The sequence below is a fragment of the Pongo pygmaeus genome, chromosome 18, assembly GCF_028885625.2.
Source record: "Pongo pygmaeus isolate AG05252 chromosome 18, NHGRI_mPonPyg2-v2.0_pri, whole genome shotgun sequence".
Classification (NCBI taxonomy): Eukaryota; Metazoa; Chordata; class Mammalia; order Primates; family Hominidae; genus Pongo; species Pongo pygmaeus.
In genome coordinates this window covers 74,085,904-74,112,908 of record NC_072391.2, presented here as the reverse complement: position 1 = coordinate 74,112,908, position 27,005 = coordinate 74,085,904, and the positions used below count along the sequence as shown (strand labels likewise).

Sequence of the window (27,005 nt, the reverse complement as noted above, 5' to 3'; positions counted from 1 at the left end):
GGCAGCACGGATTTATTTTTAAATCAGCTTAATTGTTGCCAATAAAACAAAGTGAGGGGAGAAGACATTTATCTTCCACACACAGAGTAATTCTAGTGTTCTGTGCCACTCTTCATGAAGCAAACAATTCTAGCTTCTTATTAGTTCCAGAGAAACTACCCAACCCCCCTGCAGAACTACACAGTCACAGAGTGAAGAAAGCTGATAGTATTGGTGACACCCTGGGTGATATCATCATCCAATTGGTCTGGGCAAACTTCACCATGGGAAATGGAGGGAAATGGAGAAATTTCAGTTACTGAGAAAAAGCATAAGGAAATAGACCTATTTAACAGTGTTGAAGGTATTTCCAGGCTTGTCTTTGTCTCCAGATCCTGTTTTTTCTCTGTTTATGTATTATTGTAGAAACTGGAGGACATGGAAACCAGTGATTTAATTTGCTTCATATAATGCAGTTCTGTAAAGAATTTATAAAAACTTTAAATTCAGTATTTTTTAATATAAAATAGAATGTGGAAATAGAAACTGGTAGGAGAAGCAAAAGAAAACTCAGATGATGGAAAATAACAAGCTAGGAGTCAAAAGGAAAGGAGAAGAGACAATAAAAAGATGATTCACAAAAGAAGACATAACATTTAAACTTAATCATGAAAAATCAAATACATTCAAATTCACATACTATTCATAATTTTACTAACATTTATTTAGAGCTTAGCTAATACCTAACTCCATTCTGTGACTTCCTATGGATTCACTGAGTACCAACTATGGCCCTTTGAGGTAACTGCAGTTATTATTCTTATTGCCAATATTTAATAAAGGAAGGTAATACACCTGGTTGGAGAGAGTATGGTGTATTTGTAATTGATAATGGAAAGTAGAACAAATATTTTGGAAAGCACTTTGCTAACAGGCCCAGAGGAACTTAAGAATGATTGACCCACTAATTTCCAATTAAATCAACTCGCCTAAGGAAGCAATCTTGTATATAATAAAGTTTCCATAATTTGAAAATGTTTAAATTAACACACCATAACAGCAAGTCAGAATGTTATGCAGGCTTAAAAAAATGGCATTTAAGAATAGTGCAAAGTTGTGAAAATGAGTGCAGTGGGATAACTGAAAATGGGAAATACATATAATTATAGAAAAAAAAACCAGAAAAGAAATACAGTAGGGTATTTTTTCCCACATAGTTAAATATAGTGAATTGCAAGCCTTTCAGAATTGCTAGAGTTTCTATGATTAAAGAAATATTAGGTGGTACAGACTGAATGCCTGAGTGGACTCTAATGGTCATACTTCCCCATATCCAAACCTTTCCGTAATTCTGTCCCACTTATTCTGGACTTATGTAACTTGCTTTAGCCAATGGATCACCAGCAGTTTGAAAGTAAGTAGTGGTATGAAAAATGTCAATGCATTTCTGTGCTCTTGTATGTTTATCTGGGTTCACCATGAGAATACTCCATGATAGAGAGGTGTCAAAAAACGTGGAGTATTCCTTCGTCCCAGCCAAGGCCAATCCTAGATCTGCTAGCTTCCAGCCCACAATGCAGCTAACACAGACACCAGACACATGAGCAAACTCATCAGGCAAGCCTGGCCCAGATCAGCAGAACTGCCAGCTGACTCCTAGCCACATGGAAATTAACAAATGACTGCTATTTATGCCACTAAGACAATGTAGGGTCTTTTGTTATGTAGAAAGAAGTAACTTATATAGGAAGGAATTGCATTTCAGTGCTTTACTGAGTAGCAAATCCAGGTTTAGAAGCATTCCTCAACAAATACATATACAAGATATTCCATTATTAATTTTTTTTTTAAAAAACTCTCCCTATATATGTTGCAAGGTAATATGGCTTTATATCCTCTATTAACTGGCTGCCTTTACTATCTTTTTCTAACCACTGTATTTATGATTTGATTCTTTTTCAAGGCACCCTCAGCTTTCTCTAATAACCTGGGCTGAATGTTATCTAGTGAGCTTCATGAAATTCTCCTTGCTCCCCAAACCCTTAAAAATCATGAGGAGAGCAGATTCTACTTAGCCTTTGCCCTGCTTGCTACTATGTGTTATGAGCTGACTTTGTTTACTTTTCATCTGAAGAGCAGTGGGACTTTGGCCACACAGACTCTGGCTGTTTCTTCTCTAACTTGAGCCGTCACTGTGTGACCCACTGTCCCACTCCAGTGAGCTGATATCTGCATTGCAGGCAAATCTTGTTCCCATAACTGACATTCTCCTTGACCCACCATTACTGCTCCTGCCCATCTCTTTGCCTTTCTACCCTCCCTGGGTCTCGAGCTCCACTCTACCCTCTCTCATGCTAGTCCCCAAAGGGCCCTCACTCTAGTTTCTGCCTCATGTTCTTTACTTCTATTTGACTTCCACAGTCTTGGTCAACCACCCACTCCAATATTCCATACCACACCATGCATTTATCTGCCACACACTTACAAAATATTCATGAGATAGGCAGTTTTATGGGCTTTGTGTATGAGCCTGAATAGTGAATATTTCCTGATTCAAAAAAAAAGCAAAATCCAAACCTCTGATTTGAGCAGAAATTAGAGGCAAAAGCACATAATTTGGAAGCAATGTATTAGTACTGATCAAATCAAAGACATTTATAAAATTCTACTTTCATCTTTAGTCTCTATTTTTCACCTTTCCCTTCACATTGACTGTGTGTGTATGTGTGTGTGTGTGTGTCTGTGTGTTTGTGGTGGGAGGCTACTCTGATTGCAAGACAGAGAACCAATTATCGTGTTGCATTTTATAGTGTGCAAAGCTACCTGTTCTTGGGCTGAGACGGATGTGCTGGTTGAAGCAAGGTCATTTACAGAGGTGGTGGCAGTGAGAAGCATATATCATGAAGCCTAATCAGCTATGGCAATAATTAATCATTGCCCAGTTACGTGAAGAGAGAATGGGGTCAGCGAGGACATCTAGGTGTGTTGAAGGAAGCACACCGGTGTTTTTTTTTTTTTTTTTTACGGAGGGGTAGAGCAACAGTGATCCATCCTCCTGGCTCTGCCATCTGAGTTTCCATAAGTTAGCTTGTGCTGCTGGATCTATGAGCTTTTTTTTTTTTTTTTTTTTTTTAAGATAGGTCAATTTGCACCTACTTGGAGGGAAAAATTGCCCAAGTCAAATAAATTCCCTCAATGGCACTCTTCAGAGGAAGCCCATTAGGTGTCCTGGGTCTAAGGGTGAATGAAGTTCATTATGACCTTTCCAAAATTCACTTTTATAGTTGAATAACTGTGGCTCTTACCACTTCATCAAGAAGCAGAGAATTTCCAAACGGTCCAGATTGTTCCCTTTAGATCAATTAACTCAATGGATTATGTACATGTGTGCACGCAGACACATCCTAAGCCAAATTGACTCCGTGAGAGTGTGGTTTGGCCTTATCTCACAGAATTTTATTTGCCTATGGATAGATGACTGCTTTCATATGGACTTTTTGTGCTTGGTGTATCCCCAGTGCTTTGGAAAAATGTTAGAAAGTATCTCACTACGCAGAACTATTGCTTCTAGTGTTAACATAGTATCCATCTTGCCCACAGTTCTCAAAAGTTAGTTATTAAATTAAATGAGAAGTAGAAATGTCATATATGACCATCTTAGGTGAGCAGATGCACAAATGAAGATAACTTTAAAAAATATGCACGATAGTTGTATGAACAGGATATACTGCTCTAGTTCTCCAAGGGCGGTCTCCAGGTAGTAGCATCGGAATTACCAAGGAACTTGTGAAAAATGCACGTTCCCAGTTCTCAGTCCTACCCACAGAACCAAAAGCCCTGGGAGCAGGGCTCCACAAACTGGTTTTACAAGCTCTTCTGTGATGCACACTCAAGTTTGAATCTCCCTAATTTGAGTGATTAGAATCTCTTTGTAACACAGTTGCAAAATTATTTACTCTAATATTAAGTTTCTTCACTTTTCTAAACAAATGGAGAATGTGTAATTAACTAAAACTGTATTAAAAATGTAAAAAAAAAATAGTCCCAATTCCTCAAAAAAAACATGTGATTATCTCAACAGGCACAGAAAGGCCTTTGATAAAATTTAAAATCCCTTCAATATTAAAAACCTTCAAAGTAGGCATTGAGGGAACATACTTCAAAATAGTAAGAGCCATCTATTACAAACCCACAGCCAACATCATACTGAATGGACAAAAACTGGAATCATTCTCCTTCGAAACTGGCACAAGACAAGGGTGCCCTCTAGCACCACTCCTATTCAGTATAATATTGGAAGTTAGGGTCAGAGCAATCAGGCAAGAGAAAGAAATAAAAGGCCTCCTAATAGGAAGAGAGAAAGCCAAACTCTTTCTATTTGCAGATGATATGATTCTGTATCTAGAAAACCCAAAAGCTCTTTAAGCTAATAAACAACTTCAGCAAAGTTTCAGAATGCAAAATTAATGTACAAAAATCACTAGCATTCCTATACGCCAACAACAGCCAAGCTGAGAGCCAAACCAGGAATGCAATCTCATTCACGATTGCCACAAAAATAAAATACCTAGGAATACAGCTAACCAGAAGGGTGAAGGATTTCTATGATGAGAATTACAGAACACTGCTCAAAGAAAAAAAAGAGATGACACAAAAGGAAAAACATTCCACGTTCATGGATATAAATAATATCATTAAATTGGCCATACTGACCTAAGCAATTTACAGATTCAGTACTATTCCTATCAAACTACCAATAACATTCTTCACAAAACTAGAAAAAACTATTTTAAAATTCATATGGAACCAAAAAACAGCCCCAATAGCCAAAGCAATCCTAAGCAAAAAGAAGAAAGCTGGAAGCATCATGTTACCCAACTCTAAACTATACCACAGGGCTACAGTAACCAAAACTATATGGTACTGGGACAAAAACAGAAACATAGACCAATGGAACAGAACAGAGAGCCCCAAAATAAAGCCATACAACTATGACCATGTGATCTTCAACAAAGCTGGCAAAAACAAAGCAATGGGGAAATGATTCAACAAATGGTCCTGGGATAACTGGCTACCCATAGGCAGAAGATTAGATCCTTTTCCTTACACCATATACAAAATCAACTCAAGATGAATTAACGACTTAACTGTGAAAACAAACTATAAAAATCCTAGATGATAACCTAGGAAATACCATTATGGACAGAGGAACTAGCAAAGATTTCATGACGAAGGTACCAAAAGCAACTTCAACAAAAGCAAGAATGGGCAAATGGGATTGAATTAAACTTAGGAGCTTCTATACAGCAAAATAAACTACCAACAGAATAAAACAAACAACCTATAGGAGAAAATATTTTCAAACTATGCATCTGACAAAGATCTAATAGCCAGAATCTTATAAGGAACTTTAACAAATTTACAAGCAAAAAACAAACGACCCCATAAAAAAGTGGGCAACAGACATAAACAGGCACTTTTCAAAAGACATACATGCAGCCAATAAGCATATGGAAAAAATGCTGTACATTACTAATCATTAGAGAAATGCAAATCAAAACCACAATGAGATACCATATCACACCTGTCAGAATGGGTGGTATTAAAAAAAACATAACAGATGATGGTGAGGTTGCAGAGAAAGGAGAATGCTTAACATAACAGATGATGGTGAGGTTGCAGAGAAAGGAGAATGCTTATATACTGCTGGTGGGAGTGCAAATTAGTTTGGCCATTGTGGAAAGCAGTGTGGTGGTTCCAGGAAGAACTAAAAACAGAATTATTATTCAACCCAACAAATTCATTATTGGGTATATACCCAAAGGAATATAAATCATTCTACCATAAAGACACATGCATGTGTACGTTCATTGCAGCACTATTCACAATAGCAAAGACATGGAATCAACCTAAACACCCATCAATGGTAGACTAGTTAAAAAAAAAATGTGGTGCATAAACATCATGGAATACTATGCAGCCATAAAAAGAATGAGATAATGTGCTTTTCAGCAACATGGCTGGAGGTGGAGACCATTATCCTTGGCAAACTAATGCAGGAACAGAAAACCAAATACCACATGTTGTCACTTATAAATGGGTGTTAAATGATGAGAACACATGGACACACAGAGGGGAACAATATACACCAGGGCCTACGATAGGGTGGAAGGTGGAAGGTGAAAGGAGGGTAAGCATCAGAGAAAATACCTGTCCAGTACTATGCTTAGCACCTGGGTGATGAAATAATGTGTACAACAAACCCCTATGACAGAAGTTCATGTATATAACAAACCTGTAGGGGGAAAAAGCTTATAGGTATTTTAAAAAATTGTCCCAATTCCCAAATCCCACTATCCATAACTTATTTAAGTATATGAAGGTGCTTAACATCTCAACAAAATTTACAACGAGTTTTATAAGATACATTGGGTCAACTGGAAATATTTCCAATTGGTTTAGATTGGTTATTAGATAATGTTATGAAACTATTGTTAATCTAATTTGTGATATAGCATTGCAGATGCAGACATGTGCTGGAGCACACTTACATGAAAGTATTATTACTATAAATACACTCAAGTCAGATTACATGCAAAGTTGGAAACTTTAAACATGATATTAACACATTAATGGCTTTAATTAAGGTGAGATATAACAATTAAATTATTCCATGTAAGTAATATAAATCAGAGTAAAAACTTAAAGATTCTAAAGCTTAAGAATGTCACTTAAAAATTTGAGAATATAAATAAAAGTATTGCTAATATTCAGGTTTTAAGTACATGCCTAACAACAATAATCATTAATGTTTATCTGTTAGATGTTATTCTGCATGTCATGTCAGAATCTGTGCCTTTTTTTTTTTTTAATCTCTAGGACATATATTTGTTGCACCCCTGGCTGGACACATGGTGAAACTGAGATACAGAGAGATAATTAACTTGTTAAAAATCTTTTAGTCAATAAGAGGTCCCATCAGGATTTATGATAAATTATCTGAACAATAAACATTTGCCCTAAATATTTTTCTTAGTTATAGCTATGTTTTGAGATTTCAGAATCAAATTTCTAGGGAACAGATTCTTTCCATTTAACATGCATCTTGAAAAAGGGGCTCATCAGAAACAGCTGCCCCTTTGGTCTAAATACAGTACTGTTGTCAAGAGTCATTTTGGCCACACGAAAATATGCATACACATATAGCTTACTTAATTGGGGTTGGTGGTAGGGGTGGGATTGCAGGGAACAAGCAAAACAAAGTCCTTAGGAATATGTAAGTCTGAAACATTCCTGGGGAACAGATAGATGTCAAGGCCCAGAATCTGGAGAAAATTATCATCAGCAAAATGCTACCATTTTTGTAAAGGGACACAAGGTCAATTAGAAAACACTAAGAGGCTGGGCATAGTGGCTCACACCTGTAATCCCAGCACTTTGGGAGGCCAAGGTAGGTGGATCACCTGAGGTCAGGAGTTCAAGACTAGCCTGGCCAACGTTGCGAAACCCTGTCTCTACTAAAAATACAAAAAATTAGCCAAGCTTGGGAGGCTGAGACAGCAGAATTGCTTGAACCTGGGACGCGGAGGTTGCAGTGAGCCGAGATCACGCCACTACACTCCAGCCTGTGATAGAATGAGACCCCGTTTCAAAAAAAAAAAAAAAAAAAAAAAAAAAAACTAAGAATGAAATCTAAAGCCTTTACCATGGCCTCCAAGGCCCTACAACAGCTGGCCCCTTCCTATCTCCTGGACTCCTTTTTAATTTCTGTCCCTCTATCTGCCCAGCTCCTATCAGCTCCCAGGTGGGCAATGCACTTGCATTAGGGCCTTTGCACATGCTCTTCCCTCTAGATGCCCACAGATTTTCTACTTCACTTATGCATCTGCTCAGCTCTAATCCCTCAGAAAGTCCTTCACTGGTGACAGAAGCTAGCCAGCATCCCTACGTTTCTTTATTCTTCACCCTGCTTTAGTTCTTTTCTATGTTCATCTCACTACCTCACACCGTGTGACATGTTTAGCTGACCATGTGTTGTGTTTTTCTTCCATTAGAGTATGTTACATGAGAATAGGGACTTGTCTTTATTTTCCTCTGTATCAAGAAAAGTGAAGTGATGAACATAAATATTTGTTGAATGAATGCACAGACTAAGTCAATCAACCTATGAATGAATGTTGCTTATGTGGTGTGGACACTTCACTGGCCCTACACTCAACGGTCAGAAAACCAGGAGTCCAGAGCAAAGTCTGGGTTCATTTTCTTGTCTTCCAAATATGTTCCTTTATCTTGGTTGGCAAGCTGCCACCCTCTCAAACATCTGCAGCCTTCAACCTTGGAGTAGCATTTCCCTCTCTTTCTCCTTCACTCCATTTACAAAGTCCCACCAATTCTGCTTCTTAAAGTAGCACCTCATCTTTATTCCTACTGCTATGGGTTCCTTTCAGCTACTGTGTTTGTCTATTGCTCAGCTTCCCGTTTCTCTAACAGATTGAATTTGTTAGATTAAATGTCAATTAGTTAATTAATAGACAAGGTAAATTACCCAAAATAATTGCTTGGAGGGAGACTTTTCTCCAATAAATAGGCAGTTATTTTCTCTGTAATTTGCTATGTGTAGCAGAAAAATTTTCTGTCAGTGAAGACAGAAAGGGAAATAAAATGAATCATATATTTCTTAATTAGTCAATAAAAGGAAGCATTCCATTTTATAAATAAACTTTTTCTGGTGCTAAATTACAAAAATCCTTACATGAGGGTGATTAAACTACACCATAGACAATGTTTTGTACAAGAGCTTTAACAGAAAGCACAAAAGCATGTTCATATGGCTGCTTCCTTAATCAACCTTCTGCAGCCAAGCCTCATATATGGCATTTGTTTAGGATAAATAGGAGAATGGGTTCCAATCAACAAATATGCTTGTACAATATATAAAGAGGGCAACTTAGATGAAATAATCAAAGTATGAATCTTTTTATCCAATACTTGCATATATGATGACTGTCATGGGTTGAATAGTATTCCCCCAAAAGTGCATGTCTACCCACAACCTCAGAATGTGACATTGTTTGAAAATAGAGTCTTTGCAGATATAATTAGTTAAGATAAAGTGATACTCAGGTTGGGTCCTGGATTTGACATGACTGATGTCTTCATATGAAGAGGGAAATATGGGGACGGACACACACACACACACACACACACACACACACACACACACTCACACACAGAATGATACGTGAAGACAGAGCAAAGATTGGAGTGATGCAGCTACAAGCCAAGGAACACCAAGGTTTGCTGGCAACCACTAGAAGTTAGAGGAGAAGCGTGGGACAGGTTCTCTGTCAGAAGCTTTAAAAGGAACTAACCTGCTAACCAACCAGGATTTTACAGTCCAGCCTCCAGAACCGTGAAAAAATGAATTTCTTTTGTTTTAAGTCATACAGGTTGTGATCATTTATTGTGGCAGCCCTCACAAATGAATACAATAACAAAGCAAAAAAATTCAGAGGACTTATAAGAAGAACTAACTGCCCCCTTCTAGGTCCCCAGCCAATATAATCTTTATCACTCTGTTTCTAGTTATTCTAAATAATATGCAGTCATTCTAAATAATATGCTTTCTAGTATACTTGGGGCAGCCATCTAGGTAAGATTAAACAATTAGCACTCCCATCCTTTCCTCTACATCTCCTCTCCTATTTTTGCATTTTCTATTAGGCAAAGTCTACTTTAGTGGTTGATAATATTTCAAAATTGACAATATTTGTATCTTATTCTGTAACCCTAATTTGCCTTCCGTGCTTTGTCTATTAGCAGATTATAGACATTATAAATTAACAAGTATTATTTACATAGTTAATACTATGTAAATATTAAGACAAGCTAAAATGTTTGTATTTATTTTTCATCTCAAAGAATCCAATTTCTGACTCTTGCACCGTTTACAATAGAGTGCTCCTAAGATCTAGATCAAAGAGATTCTCTTTTCATCAGTTTTTTAAATTCTTAATATATTTTGTTGGTTTTATATGGACAATGTTGTACTGAGGTAGGAGGTGGAATCTGACTCCAGATGCAGGCTTGACTCTGGAGGTGGAGCTCAGACACTGGACCAAATTGAGGACTAGCTAAAACATAGACAAGGTTGAAGCACCTTGCCATGAGACATGCCCACCAGTGTGCCATGCCAGTTTACCATTGTCATAGCAACACCCGAAGTTACTGCCCCTTTCCATGGCAATGACTCAATAACCCGGAAGTTACCACCCCTTTCCTAGAAATTTCTGCATAATCGTCTCTTAATTTGCATATAATTAAAAGTGAGTATAAATACAACTGAAGAACTGCCTCTGAGCTGCCACCCTGGCCACACTGCCTATGCAGTCACTCTGCTTTGCAATGAGTGGTATCTCTGCTGCTGCTGTACACCATCACTTCAATAAATGTTGCATCTAACACCAGCGACTTGCCTTTGAATTCTTTCCTGGGTGAAGTCAAGAATCCTCAGGGCTAAGCTCCAATTCTAAGGCTTGCCTGCCCTGCATCATTACTTATCTAATTTTTTTCCAGAAATGCTAATTGACCTTTTGTTTCTGAAGACAAGCAAATACATACGTTATTTGCAAAAGCGCTCTGATCCCTCCATTTTTCACTCCTGCCATCTATTGAAAACAGTACATTCCATTGTTCTCAAACTCACTCTTTTTACTGTCGTCTGCTTTCCTGTTTGTTTATATTTAGGTGGATATCTTCTTGGAATCTCCGTTTAGCAACACCCCAGACTAGCTTCACTCTTTCTTATGATAGCTTTATCTTGCGTGTGTGTGTCTTAGGGTGGGTAGAAAGAAGTCAATTTTCTGAGTCCTTGTGTGTCTGAAAATATCTTTGTCTATCACACTTAGTCAGCTGGGTATGGCATTCTATGATGAAAACAATTTTGCTTGAGAACATTAAAGAATTAATTCTGTTGTCTTTTAATAGCCAGCGCTGATAATGGTGAGTCTGATGCAACTGATTCTCATTTCCTTGTAGGTGTCTTCATTTTCCTTTAACAACTTTTTTTAGCATCTTCTCTTTTGCTCTGAACTATGACAAGATTGTGTCAATGCAGGGATTTTTTTTTTCATACTTAGTAGGCCGTTTTGATCTGAATATTAATGTCTCTTTTCAGCCTCATAAATTTTTCCGTGTTAATTTTTATTACCTTTACATCCTCATTGTCTTCAGTCTATCTTTCTAGAAATCCTATTAGTGGAAATAGGAACCATTTGAAATCATTTTCTGTTTCTCTTATCTTTTCTCTCATATTATCTTGTTCTCTTTCAGTTTTACATACTGAGAGTCATCCTTTGCTTTGTATAGTTTTAAATTGATATTTGTTCATTTTCTTTTTTAGATGACATGTTTAATTTACAAGAATTATTTTTTTTGTCAGTTATAATCCCCTGGAGTTTTAATTTTCTAGTGAAATAACTGAAGTGGTTCAAATGATCTAATTAATTAATTATAACAACTTTCCAGGATTATCACTAATAAGCCATAAAACATTCCCAAACTGTATACTACAGAAGTCTTGTAGTGTACAGCTAATAGGTACCTTTATGTAAAAGCGTTTGGAGCTTAAATAAGCTTCAGAAAGAGCTGCATGTTGTCTACCACTCTTGATGACTTAGCTACTGCGTAAAGGTTCCAAGAAGTGCTACTCTAAAAAAAACTAATTAAATTTGTTCAACTCAATATTTTTAACATTTAATTATGAAACTTTTTCCTGCATATTTTTTTGTCATCTTCCATGGCATATCTGTTTTGGGCATGTGAGATCCAAGTCAACTAGCATGACCCCTGACCATGAGAAGCTGCACAAAACTGTCTGAGCCCCACACCTCAAGAGTCGAGTCTGCCTCTGGAGTCAAATTCCCCCTCCTAGCTCAGTACAACATTGTCCATATGTAAAGCCAACCAAATATTATGAATTTTAAAAACTGGTGAAAAGAGAATCTCTTTGATCTAGATCTTAGGAGCACTCTATTGTAAATGGTGCAAGAGTCAGAAGCTGCACAAACATATGTATGTGTAGGTATGTGTATATCTATGTATACACACATACATATACATATACATACACATATACATATATACATACATATATATATATATATATATATATATATATATGGCTAGATGTTCCTGATAGTTTACTTCTGATGCTTGTTAAAGACACATTATTTATAATAAAAGCATTAGGAATACATATTAAAGTCAGATGGGCCAAATAATTGGGTTCCTAGAATCTGAGCAAATGACTCAATGAGATGTAATTCAAAACAATTCTCTCCAATATCATTATCTTAGCTTTATTTTCTCCATGGCATTGGCAACAGTCAGTTAAGAATTGAACTCTGTGACAAGTGCCTGAAGTCCTAATTCCTTATCTTATTGATTATAGAAAGTACTTAAAAATCAGATGAGCTACTGGCTAGGCCAGCCTTCTGTTATTCCCGTTAAGGACTCCAACTTTGTGCTTGGTAGACAAAAAACTATCTGCTCCATTTTAAAACAGAGGAGAGCTGTGAAGTGCACATGGACAGAACCTGTTTTTAATCACATTTCAGAAATGTAGTTTATTAAACATTTAGGGGAAACATGCTTAATTTTTCCCTAATGTATACATACAGGGCTATACACTTCCTTTAAGCCTGGCTATAATTACATTTCTTAGGGTTTTCAAAACAACTTTAATGAGGTAAAATTGAGATACACTAAAATGCACACAAAGTATACAATCTGTTAACTTTGAATTATATTTATACCCATGGGACTATCACCACAATCAAAATAATGAACATATCTATCTTCCCATTTATGTTTTTAGTCTCCTTTCAATTCATTCCTAGTAAAACTTCTCACCTTAACTCCCCATACCTCCATCCTTGGGTAAATCTTGATCTGATTTCTGTAATTATAATTTGCATTTTCTAGAACTTTTCATAAATGAAATTATGGAGTATGTACTCTTTTCTTGGTGGGGGAAGGTTTCCATCTTCTTTTGCTCAATGCAATTATTTTGAGATTCTTCCATATCATTGCATGCATCAGTAGTTAATTCCTTTTATGGCTGAGTAGAGTGCCATTGTATGAACATACCAAATTTTGTTTATTCATTGACCAGTTGATAGACATCTGGGCTATTTCTAGTTAAAACTACTTTGAACATTTATGTACAAGTATTTGTATGGACATATGCTTTTATTTTCGGTGGGGGGGCAGTAAATACATAAAATTGGAATGCCTAGGTTGTTGGTAGGTGCATATTTACCTTTTTAAGATGGTGCCTGTTTTCCAAAGTGGCTGCACCATTTTACATTACTACCATCAGAATATGAGAGTTTCAGTTGCTCCATAGCCTCACCAATGCTTAACATAAAGTCTTTTTAAATCTAGATATTCTAATAGGTGTATTGTAGTATCTAGTGATTTTACTTTATATTTTCCTAAAAACTGATGACATCTGTATCAGTTTTACCCCTAAGTATTGTGAATTTTGATGTTATTAAAATATTTTTATGTATTTATGTATTTATTTATTTTTTTTTGAGACACAGTCTAACTCTGTCGCCCAGGCTGGAGTACAGTGGCACCATCTCAGCTCACTGCAAGCTCTGCCTCCCAGGTTCACGCCATTCTCCTGCCTCAGCCTCCCGAGTAGCTGGGACTACAGGCACACGCCACCACGCCCAGCTACATTTTTGTATTTTTAGTAGAGACGGGGTTTCACTGTGTTAGCCACTAAGGTCTCAATCTCCTGACCTTGTGATCCACCTGCCTCAGCCTCCCAAAGTGCTGGGATTACAGGTGCGAGCCACCGCGCCAGGCCCAATATTTTTATTTTTAATATCAATTGTTAGTGCCTAGTAAGTAGAAATGTACTTTTGGTTTATTGATTTTTTAGATCAACTTTGCTAAACTTAAAGTTTTAGGAGATTTTTTATGGATTTCGTGGCATGTTCTATATAGACGTACATTTCGGAATAATGTGTAGTATGCTATATTTGGTGTAATGTTCTATAAATGTCAATTAGGTCAAGTAGGTTAATAATGTTCAGGTCTTTTATGTCCTTCCTGAATTTCTATCTACTTTTTCTATCAATTTTTGAAAGAGGAGTATTTAAATATTTGACTAGAATATGTGGGTTTGTCTATTTCCCTTGTAGTTCTATTAGTTTTATCTCCTTGTATTATAAAGCTCTGCTATTAGTTGAATTAAGGTTTAGGATTATGTGCTCTTGGTCAATTTTTTATTATGACTGCTTTATCGTTATGAGCCTCTGTCTCTAGGTATATACTTTCTGTAAAATCTACTTTGTCTGATATTTTTTCATACTTTTAAATTATTTATATTTAATGTGGGTTTCTTGCAGGCACCCTAAAGTGGAGTAGTGTTGATTTTTGTCCCATCTGAAAATCTCTGTCTTCAATGGTTTAACTGCTAATATGTAATGTGATTATTGTGGTTGGGTTTAAATCCACCATCTTGCTTTTGTTTTATTTAAGTCTTACCTAGTAACTGCTTATTTTTTATTCTTTTTGTGACTTCTTTTGGATTGATTGTGTATTTCTTCCTTTCATGTTATATCCATTGTTTGTTTATTAATCATTATTTGTCTTGTTATTTTAGGGGTTGCTTAGGGTAAGTAATATGTATCTTTAAGTCATCTTGAACTACTTAAGTGATATTATACGTTTTTGAATATTATTTAGGCATATGTTAGCTATACCAGTTTAGAGATAAAGAAAACTGAAACCTAGAGAAGTGAGGTGACTTGTCCATGGCCAGAAACCCTAGTTAGGGGCTAAAATAGGAATTCTAGTCTACTGACTTCAGACCTAGTGTTTTTCCCACAGTGTAATGCTACGATGAGAACCAGGGTACTTTCTTTGGAGAGTACCAAGTCACCACAATTAGGAATTATACTTACAATCAACAGTGGGGAAAGAGATGAGATTTTTGTTTTTCTTGTTTAGGAAAATGTAAGCTTGAAACATCCAATAGAAAATCCCTAAAAACTTCCCCGAAAACCATTTGGGTAAATATCACACATGGGAGTCAATCAGGTCAACAGCAAAAGATGAATCTGTGACCTAGCATTTCAGTCAAACCCCTGGAGCAGAATTTGGATTCCTTTGGCTCTTCACATTAGTCACTCCAGGAGAGCAATTCACATCCCATAAATCACATTCAGACTGTGACTTGTAGGGTTATCTAAAATTGTATTTACTCATCTTATTCCATGTGCCAGAAATAAAGAAAATCTGAGACCCTCAGTGTGATAGGTATATCTATCTGGGCCTGCTTATGTAAATATTGAATGCAAGATGCATACATTTGTAACATGAGGATTGCACAATTGATCTGGCAATATGCTCAATTTGAGCAAACCAGATTATTTAGTTCCCTGTATCATCACAGGAATAAAGAAATGTGTCTATCAATAATATAAAGGAACATGTCAATGTTACTTTTAAACACAAGTATGGCATAAATACAAACCAATGTTGTTAAGATTCAAAATAAATGTTTGAATTACCACAGTTCTCTTAGATACATTGTCCTTTTTACAACTGCGTTTATGTCCAGCTTTATTCCCAGTATTATATATTTGCATAAGATTAAAATAAAAAGTTCTTCTAGGTATTTACATGCTATCATTTTTTCTCATTCTTATCCATGAGTATCTACTATTTAAAGCTCAATCTCTAAACCTACGAAACATAATAAGTATAATCACTTGTTATAACTAGTCTGATTCCTGTTTTTCTCTGAAGAAAACCAACAGAATTCTTAGGCTGAAACAAAGTTTGTCAGACCTAGAATCAAATCAACTTATTTATTTTTCCAGAATCTGTTTTTATGGACTATTGATGCCAGAATACCTGAATTTCTTTCTTATATTTAGAAGAATATTATATAAAATAGCTTCAAATATAGCATTTTGACTATATAATCAGAATTGTCACACACTTACTTGTTAAGGCATTTGATAATATTCACTCAGCTTCTCCTAGCAGTTTACAATGTCTTTAGAGAAAGAAAACAATAATCATTGTTCACTAGTTTTTCCTGTAAATGCACAAGAATGGCTACGTGTGTGCAGGCAAGCAATCATCACAAACATATTCCACCAAAGACAATAGTAAGAAGAGATTCTGTGCTCAGTGCATACGAAAGGAAAGTGGAAAAAGGTGAACAGTGAAAATGAGAGGAGAGAAAAACAAGGCTACTTTTTCTGTCCACTTTTCCTGTATAGCTATGCAACTTTTTAGCCTACTTGCAATTCTTTACAGCCTTTCCTATATGGTTTAATAAAAACAAGAAATATCTCCAGCATGTAGTTGTCTATGGAGATAGATGTTTACCTGGCAGTTCACTCTGATTTTTTTAAAAGAGACATTTTCTTGGTGCTCTTTTGCATTTCAGTTTCAGGAAATTGACTTATTTCATGTGGTGGCTATTTGCCGTATGAAACCTGATGATAACATGACGACATGTTTCTCCCCGCATGTCCACTGAAAGCAAGTATGATGAGTCCCATCCTGGGAAAGGCTTTGACTTCATTCCCTAAAATGTGCTTTGCACAGGCTGATCATTTGGGTGAATGGTGACAAAAAAATTCCATAAAAATTAAATGTTTGCTCAGGAAAAGTTAAGAATGGAGAGTGAAATTTTATAAAGGATTTTAGTAAAAAACTGGTTTTGATTAGTGAGATGTTTATGCATTTATTCAAAAATATTTCTGAATGCCTTTCATGTTCTAGGCACCATATTTCTTTGGTTACAAGTAAGTGAATAAAGTACATATAACCACTGCCCTGAGCTTAAAATTAAATCTATCAGTCAGTTAATAAACAAGTAAATAAATACAAATTTAAAATTTATATTATAGTACAATTATATTTGATGAGGTTTTTTTTAACAGGGTCTTGCTCTGTCTCTCAGGCTGCAGTGCAGTGTTGCAATCACAGCTCACTGCAGCCTTGAGCTCCCAAGCTCAAGCGATCCTCCCACCTCAGCCTCCCACGTAGCTGGGACCACAGGCATGCACCACCAGGCCTGGCTACTTTTTCTTTTTTGTAGAGATGGGGTCTAGCTATCTTGCTCAGGGGCTGGGGTCAAACTTCTGTCCTCCAGCAATTCTCCCGACTCAGCCTTCCAAAGTGCTGTGATTATAGTCATAAACCATTGCACAGGGCCCTTTAACAAGTGTTTTGATAAAAAATAATTTAACTGGGCTTCTATTCAGAAAGTGTGGTCCTGGAAATTCCCTCAAGTGGGTTTGGTATTTAAACTAGGACTCAGTGAGATGACTAAACCACCATGTGAAAATTGGGCAATATCATTCTAGGGCAAGGAAATACCATGAGCAGAAATCTGGAGATAACCAAAGCTTAGCCTAATTAAGAAATGGAAAAGGGCCAGTGTGCTGAGAGAGAGGGAGAACTGCAGTTGGAGAATGTCATTTGGATTATGTAGAGCCTTTTAATTTATAGTAAGGTTTTTGAAATTTATACAAAACATGGATGGGTACGGAAATTATATTTCTTCATTACTAATTAGTATTTTTCCATTATTCAATACAAATTATTGAATAAAATATTATATTATTTAGTACAAACAAATAGATATCTCCTTTTATCCTGAAAAAATACGATTTCAGACCATGGAAAAGTAAGTATTGTGACAGGACTGACATACTGAAGAATGTGGTGATGACTATGAAATGATATAGACTAAGATTAAGGAGTGGAAACAGGTTTAGATTTCGATTCATGTTTAATCTTTAACATGATTATGTTGAACATCAATGGATTAGAAAATAAATCCTGGACTTATTAATGTATCATGATATAATGTATTACATGCTCGATGATAAAATCGTATGACAAGCAGGATTCAGGAAGTGATAATGTAACAGAGATGGAATGGGTTTCTAATTTGGAGCTCTATACTTTGAAAAGAAGATTAAATAAGTAGAAACAAAGTATTATGAATATAGTGCAACATATATGTGTCAAGAATGTTGATATGAAGAGCTGTACCATGAAATGTCTCAAATTTTGTAAAGCATTCACTTTACTAGAGTACTGAGGCGAAAGGCATGCAGGATGGGTCAACATTGTGGAAAAATAAGAGTTTTCATCAAAAGCATGTTATTTGTTTGCCCCCCTTTTAAAGTATTTATTTTTTAACCAGTTTTCCTTCATGTCTTCCTATCCCTCAGGCTCTGTTTTTGAGTTCTTCCAGGAGTGTTCTAACATATCTTCACACAGTAGTTCTTCACACAGTAGTTCACTATTTATTATTTATTATTATTATTTTTTTGCGACAGAGTCCTGCTCTCTCGCCCAGGCTGGAGTGCAGTGGCGTGATCTCGGCTCACTGCAAGCTCTGCCTCCCGGGTTCATGCCATTCTCCTGCCTCAGCCTCCTGAGTAGCTGAGATTACAGGCGCCTGCCACCATGCCTCGCTAACTTTTTTGTATTTTCTTTGTAGAGACGAGGTTTCACCATGTTAGCCAGGATGGTCTCGATCTCTTGACCTCGTGATCCTCCCGCCTCAGCCTCCCAAAGTGCTGGGATTACAGGCGTGAGCCACTGCACACGGCCTGGTTCACTATTTTTTAACTGTTAGAATACCCACTATGTAGAGTATATATTTAAAAAAGATACTATCTGCACTCTCAAAATCTTGAAAAGCACTATTAACTATTATCAGAAACAAAATCCACCTAGTATGATAAAAACATTTATTCTGGTAAGGCCCATTAATGTGTATTTTACTGGAGGAGCCAGTCTCCCAGTGATTCTCTCCCTCGTATAGTCCATAACCACATGGTACCAAGATTGGTCTTTGGGACCAATATAATACAGAAGGAAGGATGATGTGTTACTTCTTTTTTTTTATTTTTTATTTTTGAGATGGAGTCTTGCTGTGTCGCCCAGGCTGGAGTGCAGTGGTTGCGATCTTGGCTCACTGCAAGCTCCGCCTCCCAGGTTCACGCCATTCTCCTGCCTCAGCCTCCCGAGTAGCTGGGACCACAGGCACCCGCCACCATGCCTGGCTAATTTTTTGTATTTTTAGTAGAGACGCGGTTTCACCGTGCTAGCCAGGATGGCCTCGAAATCCTGACCTCGTGATCTGCCCACCTCGGCCTCCCAAAGTGCTGGGATTACAGGCATGAGCCACCGAGCCCAGCTGGTATGTCACTTCTGAGATTAAGGTATAAAACATTGCACCTTCTATCTTGGTTGTTTGCTTGTTTTCTCCTGGATCACTTGCTCAGCTCAGGGGAGAGTCAGCTACCATGACATGGGTAGCCCTATAAGTAGGGTCTACATAGTGAGGAACTGAGGACTCCAGCTAAGCCATATGAATGACCTTGGTAGCAGATCCCCAAACCCTAATCGAGCCTTCAGATGACCACAGTTCTGGCCACCATCTTGATGGCAACCTCATGGGAGAGCCAGAACTAGAACAACCCAGCTAAACAGATAAACTGCTATTGGATTCTTGATTTTTATAAACTGTGTTAATTTATAATGTTTTAAGCTGCTAATTTGGGGTAATTTTTTAGAAAACATCAATAGATAGCTAATGCAATCCCTAAGATGTAGAATAATAAATAATTTTGTATATATTAGAAAAGATTTCTATACCTAGAAAAGATTCTCAATAAAGGCTTAAAATGTTTAATAAATAAAGTGTAAACTAACTTTTTAAGCTATTCACCAGGAGGTATTTTCTTTTAGCTTAAAATATAGCTCCTCTCTCTGTAGAGCCCCAATTATGTTTAAATATTTTTTTACAAGTTAATAAGGATCTTAATTTGAAAATATTCGATGCACAACTTACTTCTGATGTGAGTCCCTGACCTTCAAAATACAGATGTTGGCTGTGGGATAAGATTTAGTTTTCAGCAGCCAGTTGTTTTATGTAGAAGGCTATTATGCTATTTTTGCTTACCACATATAATTTTTATTTTATTCTTAAGAAACCTAGGAAAAAATGGCTCATGAATATGTTGACTTTTAAATGCAAAATTCCTAGGTAAACATGTAAACATAATCACAGAACTCAATGTTTGGTTTTGCCAAACATTTCTCTTTGCCTTCCATTATCTTTCAAAGTTCCTTGTCATGAGTTTTTCTGATTTCAAACTTTAAATACTATGTGTACATAATCACAGTAAAATGGACACTTTGGACATTCTGCATGTCTTAATCAACCCTTTAATTTTAATATTTAATACTAAGATAATTGATATAAATGTGTGCTTATAAGTTATCCACATAAATTAGTGCGGCAGACCCTGCAGTAATCCCCAATGATTCCCACTCCTGGATGTTTATGCCTTTATATAATCTCTTCTCCTTGAGAGCAGGCAGGGCCTGTAAGATGCTTCAAACCAATAGAACATGGCAAACCTGATGGGCTGTCACTCCTGTGATTACATTATAGTATCTAAGACTCTGTCATAGACAAGTGGAACTGGAGAAGTCTGTATATTTCCCTGCTCTATGATACTACGATATCCTTGAGGGCAGGAATATATTTGCTTTTGCATTCTCTGTCTAGGACCTTGCTGCTTTTTCTTCCTCACCACTTTTTCAGTTGCTATTGTCAAGTACTAAAGTTTTCTTGAGACAGGGTCTTGGTCTGGCACCCAGGCTGCAGTGTAGTGGCTCACTGTTGCCTCTACCTCTTGGGCTCAAGTAATTCTCCCATTTTCTTTTTTTTTAATTTATTATTATTATACTTTCAGTTTTAGGGTACATGTGCACAACGTGCAGGTTTGTTACATATGTATACATGTGCCATGTTGGTGTACTGCACCCATTAACTCGTCATTTAGCATTAGGTTTATCTCCTAATGCTATCCCTCCCCCCTCACCCCACCCCACAACAGTCCCCGGAGGGTGATGTTCCCCTTCCTGTGTCCACGTGTTCTCATCGTTCAATTCCCACCTATGAGTGAGAACATGCCGTGTTTGGTTTTTTGTCCTTGCGATAGAGTTTGCTTAGAATGATGATTTCCAGTTTCATCCGTGTCCCTACAAAGGACATGAACTCATCATTTTTTATGGCTGCATAGTATTTCATGGTGTATACGTGCCACATTTTCTTAATCCAGTCTATCATTGTTGGACATTTGGGTTGGTTCAAAATCTTTGCTATTGTTAATAGTGCCGCAATAAACATACGTGTGCATGTGTCTTTATAGCAGCATGATTTATAGTCCTTTGGGTATATACCCAGTAATGGGATGGCTGGGTCAAATGGTATTTCTAGTTCTAGATCCCTGAGGAATCACCACACTGACTTCCACAATGGTTGAACTAGTTTACAGTCCCATCAACAGTGTAAAAGTGTTCCTATTTCTCCACATCCTCTCCAGCACCTGTTGTTTCCTGACTTTTTAATAACTGCCATTCTAACTGGTGTGAGATGGTATCTCATTGTGGTTTTGATTTGCATTTCTCTAATGGCCAGTGATGATGAGCATTTTTTCATGTGTTTTTTGGCTGCGTAAATGTCTTCTTTTGAGAAGTGTCTGTTCACGTCCTTCGCCCACTTTTTGATGAAGTCTCCCATTTTCAGCCTTCTGAGTAGCTGGGACCACAGTAATGTGCCACCACCCCCAGCTAATTAAAAAAAAAATTGTGAAGATGTGGTCCCACTATGTTGCCCAGGGTGGTCTTGAACTCCTGGGCTCAAGTATTTCTCCTTCTTTGACCTTCCAAAGTGTTGGGATTATAGGTGTGAGGCACAGCGTCCAGCCAAGTGTTCCATTGGGTATCCCCAATAACCTTATATTTTAGGTAACATCATTGCCGATTTAGAAGTGAAGCAACTGAGGCTTAATAGATTAAACATTGGAAGCCCTTGGCATTGGAAAGACAATTGTAAAAAGACAAAAACAAACACACACACACACACACACACACACACACACACACACACACAGAGAGGAAGGAAAAGAGAGAGAAGTTATTTTTAAAAAGAAAAAGATAGTGAGACCAGCGATAGTATGCAAGAGATTTTTAGAGCCCTGATCTAGACTCTGTCAAGGTAATATACAAATACCACATAATGACAGAAATATAGACTGAGGGAGGACATTGAGAGCTATGGGAAATCACAAATGGAAAATTTTTTAAGTGGATGGGCTACATGCTATGCTTTGATGTCTTAGTATGATAATATTGTAATATAGTTTGCATAGGCAGAGAGTGAGAAACCATTCTTATACACTGGGAAAATTGGGTCGCCAGTAGTGGAAAAGTAAGTAAGTATGTATTTGGGGAAAATGTGAAAAATAAAATAAGATAAATTCACAAATGCAAGCAGAATAGAAAAGGGGCTGTGCATTTCTATCCTCTTGAGGTCAATATCATAACTTTAATCTCACTCACCACCATTGTCATACCAAGTATATTAGTCTGTTTCAATTGTTAATATTGTCAAAATAACAGGTAAATATACACTTCCTATGAGAATTACATAAAATCTTTAAAGCTCTAGTTATTCTTTTGGGTTATCTTATGTGGGCATATGCATGGCTTACTTGACTACTTAACATTTGCTTCTTGAGGGCAGGATCTATGAAGAGTTTATATTTGTACATATTAAAGTGCCTGCCACAAGCCACTAAACATAGTGAGATCTTAGTATTTGTTGAATATTCCTGGGATTGAGGTTGAGAGGAAGTGAATTATATGAAAATGGTTGAATTAGAAATTACCTCTTGATGGGAAAAGGAAGGGAAGTGTTGAAAACACAGCTGGGGGACAGACACAAGAAATCAGGGTTGTATGGGTTTCATCCTATAGTCCTGAGCCACCATTGAAAGTGTTTTTGAGCAGTAGAGTGGTAACGAACAGAACTGCTCTTTGAAAAATATAGTTAATCAGGTGGTTAAAGGAGTTAGGATGCTATAATAGCTTAGGAGGAGGTCACAAGGTCTAGTCTAAGCAGTAGGAAGAAGAAGGGATGACAACATTAAGATCCTATGAACAAGGGTAAAGAAGTTAAATTCTAATTCCTTAAGCCTCTCTTAAGTGTGAAAATCAAGTGAGTTATTTCTGTTGTTGACATCAAGAAGGAACCTCATGTTACTTTCCTTTGGTGGAACAGGTGTTGAATTTCAGGATGTCGATAAAATGTAATTGATCTTGTTTAGCCTTTCACAGTCCTTGAGAGCTACTCATTTTAGGTAGAATGTAGCATAGAGGAAAGTGCTCAAATTTTGGTCAGGCTACCTAGGTTCAAATCGGTACCTTCCCACCTGTGTGACTTGAGGCTAAAAGTTACCCTCTCTAGTCTCAGCTGATTTGAGAGCATATTAGGTTAGTGGGCAGCATGAGTATAACATGGTCCCTTTGAGGACTGAGGGGTATCCATGAAGCACTGAGTACATAGTAAGTGCTCATGCTCACTAACTGGGATGCCAGTTGTTATCCAGATTCATGTTTCTCAAATTCTGAGCACCACATTCAGTGACAAACCAAGGAGCATCTCATCCCTCTTGACACAGTCGGCCTGTGTGGATCATGTTCTCAAATATTGGACCTGCAATTATGTTTACAATGGGATCTGTTAAGCTCATTTTTTTAAAGAACAAAATTGGCACTGCCCATTTTCAGTGAACAAAATACAAGATTCATTTTAAACAGTCTTTGGAGTAAGAGGAAAATTTCCACAAAATGGAACTATAAATTTAAGTGAAAGAATACACTTTGGAATTTACAATAGATGGCAGACTGTGTTCTTAGTCTTCTGAAGGTGTGAAATTACAGTTAATTGCTTTGTTCTCAATTTTAACGAGCAAAGAGTTCATAAATAATAAGCTCAAGTAGTAGTTTGCAAAGGCTCTAAAAGAATCTCTCAATGCATTTTTCATTGCCAAAGATATAATTCTTCTGGGTGTTGATTATTCCCATGAATTTTAAAATACTCAACAGAGTCTAGCTACAGAGGAAAATTATCTCTGAATTCCATGTTAATAGAGTTGTATGTGTCAATAAGAAACCTTTGGTTTCCTGACACATGCATCCTTTAATAGGATATAATACTTCTGAGAAGTATAATGTAGGGTGCTATAATAAAATTACTAGATTATTAGAGAGATTATGAGACAGACAGAATCCATTTTCTTCATATCTTGTAGTTATTTGGTTCATTGAAAATATCAATCATTAAGTGATAACATTTCTTCAACATCTTAATCCTTCTGGGTTATAAAATTCACCAAGCAATTTAAAATGCTTGTGTGTTTAGTATTATACTACCTTCGATAGGATAAATAGACATATTTGTCCCATTCCCACCAAAAATGAGCATAAATTACCTCATGAAAACCCCACCCATCTGAGGTATCTGAAGTAAATATTAATTTTTTGAAAACCGCAGCATAATAACATTAGTTGAAAATTTCAAGGCACTATCTTCCTGGCCATATTGTATTATTGTTTTGTTTTATTGTCCAGGAAGGTTTTCTCTTAACAAAAACCTCCAGCTTTAACAATGTAATCAGAATCCTTTAAGTTATCACAGGTTCAGCAGACAGAATAACAGTAGCAGGTAAATAATTAAGCAAAGAAACCAAACCAAGACATGGGTAGAACAGTTGTTTTCAAATGCAGTTCCCTGCTCTGAGTCTGTCGAAGGGGATAATAAGGTTTGTTACACTTAAATTACTGAGAATCCCACTTTTCACTAGATTCTTCAAACCCTACAATCTCCCACACATATAATTAGAAATCAGCCTAGACAGCATGGTTCAGAAAGAAAACAAACAAACAAACAATAAATTACGTAGTCTGTTTCTAAGGTTTAAGATAATTTCAACCATGTTTTTGTCTCTGGGAAATTGCACAAGAGGAAAAAGTAAATTTTAGGTCACATTAAATATTGCAATGGCCTTACCATGGGAATGAGGATTTTGCACAAGAAAGTGGCCAGTACTCAGGTTCTGAATATGGCGTTTGGGTCCCACCTTGACCACACAGAGACCTGCGTCATTTGGCTTCACTTCCTTCTTTTAATAATGTTTCCTTGATGAGGAAAATGCTTGAGAATGGTTTGTGATTTTAAAATGCTATGTAAAGTCTAACCACTCATTTTTTCTAATTTCAAACTCTTTTAGAAGCTACCTTTTAAGCTCAAACTGAGCGTGATTCATCCTCATTTGATATTTCAATTTTAAAATTATTAATAATACCATTGATGCAGATGTTAAAATAACACTTACGTCAAATAGCTGACATATCTGGCACAATCATGAGTCACTGCTATTTCATTAGACTCTGTAGAAACCAGGCTTAGAAGCAGCTGCTTTTCTTTTCACTCTTAATTTCTTTTTCTTGGTTTAGTCTAAATGACCATTGGAGGATGTATTGTAAAGTATACTGGAAAATTGTAAGATGGTTGTACTCCAACTTCAAGTGTCTCCATCTTGTACATACAACTACAAGTTCTACGAAAAATCTTTATGAAAGAACGTTCTTCTATGTCATGCTAGGTTACTTCAAATTTAACTAGTTGTAATGATCCCATGACAATTAATTTTATAGGACAAAACCATGCTGTATACTTTTCTTGAACCTGTATCATCTGACAATTTTTGTCGCCAAAACAATCAGATACTTCACTGTTTGCACTTGTAGGAAATAGATGACTAAAATAAGATTTGTTCTCTTTTCTGGTATTCATCAGATTCTAAGTGACAAGTTCTTATTTTCCTCCATTTTCCTGGGTTTTGAACTGCTTCCTTCATCAAAAACAAAAATAATGTCTTAAATAAAAACTTGCACTTTAAAGCTTACGAAGTTTTCCTCATAAAATACCTAAAACTATCTCATCTCCCCAAGTTATAATATATGCATATATATGAAAAAAAGTTCAGGGTCTAGAAAAAAGAAACAAGAATTGTGGAATAAATAGGATACCCTTCTGACTTCCCTGAAACCAGGAAACCTTTCTAATTTACACCGATAGGCTTGGTCCAGCTTTCCCTTCTACCCCATGCCCTATAGAGCAAGAGTGCAGCTGCAGCAGCATATAAATTATAATATGATTAAAGAAAAAAAATTGGGACACACTGTGATGTTCAGGATAAAGGGACGGAATTTCACTTTTGCTTTAACAAGGTAGAAATAGTTTTGGCCTGTGACCTCTCCACTCCTATTTTATAAAAGCCTCATGTTGAGACACTAAGGACATAGGAAAGTTGTGACCTTTAACAGTAAGTAGAGTTTAGCACACATTTTATACATATCTATTTATAAATATTTTATAAGATTAAATAAGAGAATTTGTTGTACTAACTAGGATTCACCTATGTTGATCGTATATGTCTTTGCACTCAAAAACCTCATGATAGCTTTTATTTATTTTGAATTTCTCTCGCTTGCAGAATTTAAAAGCACATATGACACATTTAATCAGATTGTTTCTAATTGGTCTGTACCAAATATTGACAAGTGGCACACCTAGCCTGTGCAGCTTCTCCAAAACTTCATTAAGGTTATCATAGATGTCCTTTGCCAAAATGATCTTGCCTGCAGATAAGACAATATTCTGATTATATTGCCCAATGTTACACAAAGGTTATTTTCTGACATAACAGTTGTTCAGAGGGGGTAGTTGGCTTCAGGTCTTGGTAATGCAGCCTGTTATTGACATCTTCATAGACTTCAAAGCCTTCCGTTTCTTTACTCTGTCTTCTGTTTTTCCTAACAACCTCCCCTCATATGTTGTAGGATGGCTACAGATTCCTGGTATCACATAGACAAGTTAACAATGAGTGAAGAAGAAAGGCGTATCCTCCCTCGAAATATTTTAAATTTAGGTTTAAATGACCTTTGCCAAAGCCAGCCCTGTGCTGCACTAGGCTGTAGCAGCTTGCACCACCTCCCAGGATACCTTAGAGAAAGCATTTGCACCTGCATCATCTCAGCATCTGCCA

General features: G+C 36.7%; 1 pseudogene; it reads left to right on the top strand.

Annotated features, from left to right (window-relative positions):
* The first annotated feature begins 270 nt into the window (after positions 1–270).
* Positions 271–27,005, top strand: part of LOC129015182 (mitotic spindle assembly checkpoint protein MAD2A-like) — a 53,092-nt pseudogene continuing 26,357 nt past the window's right edge.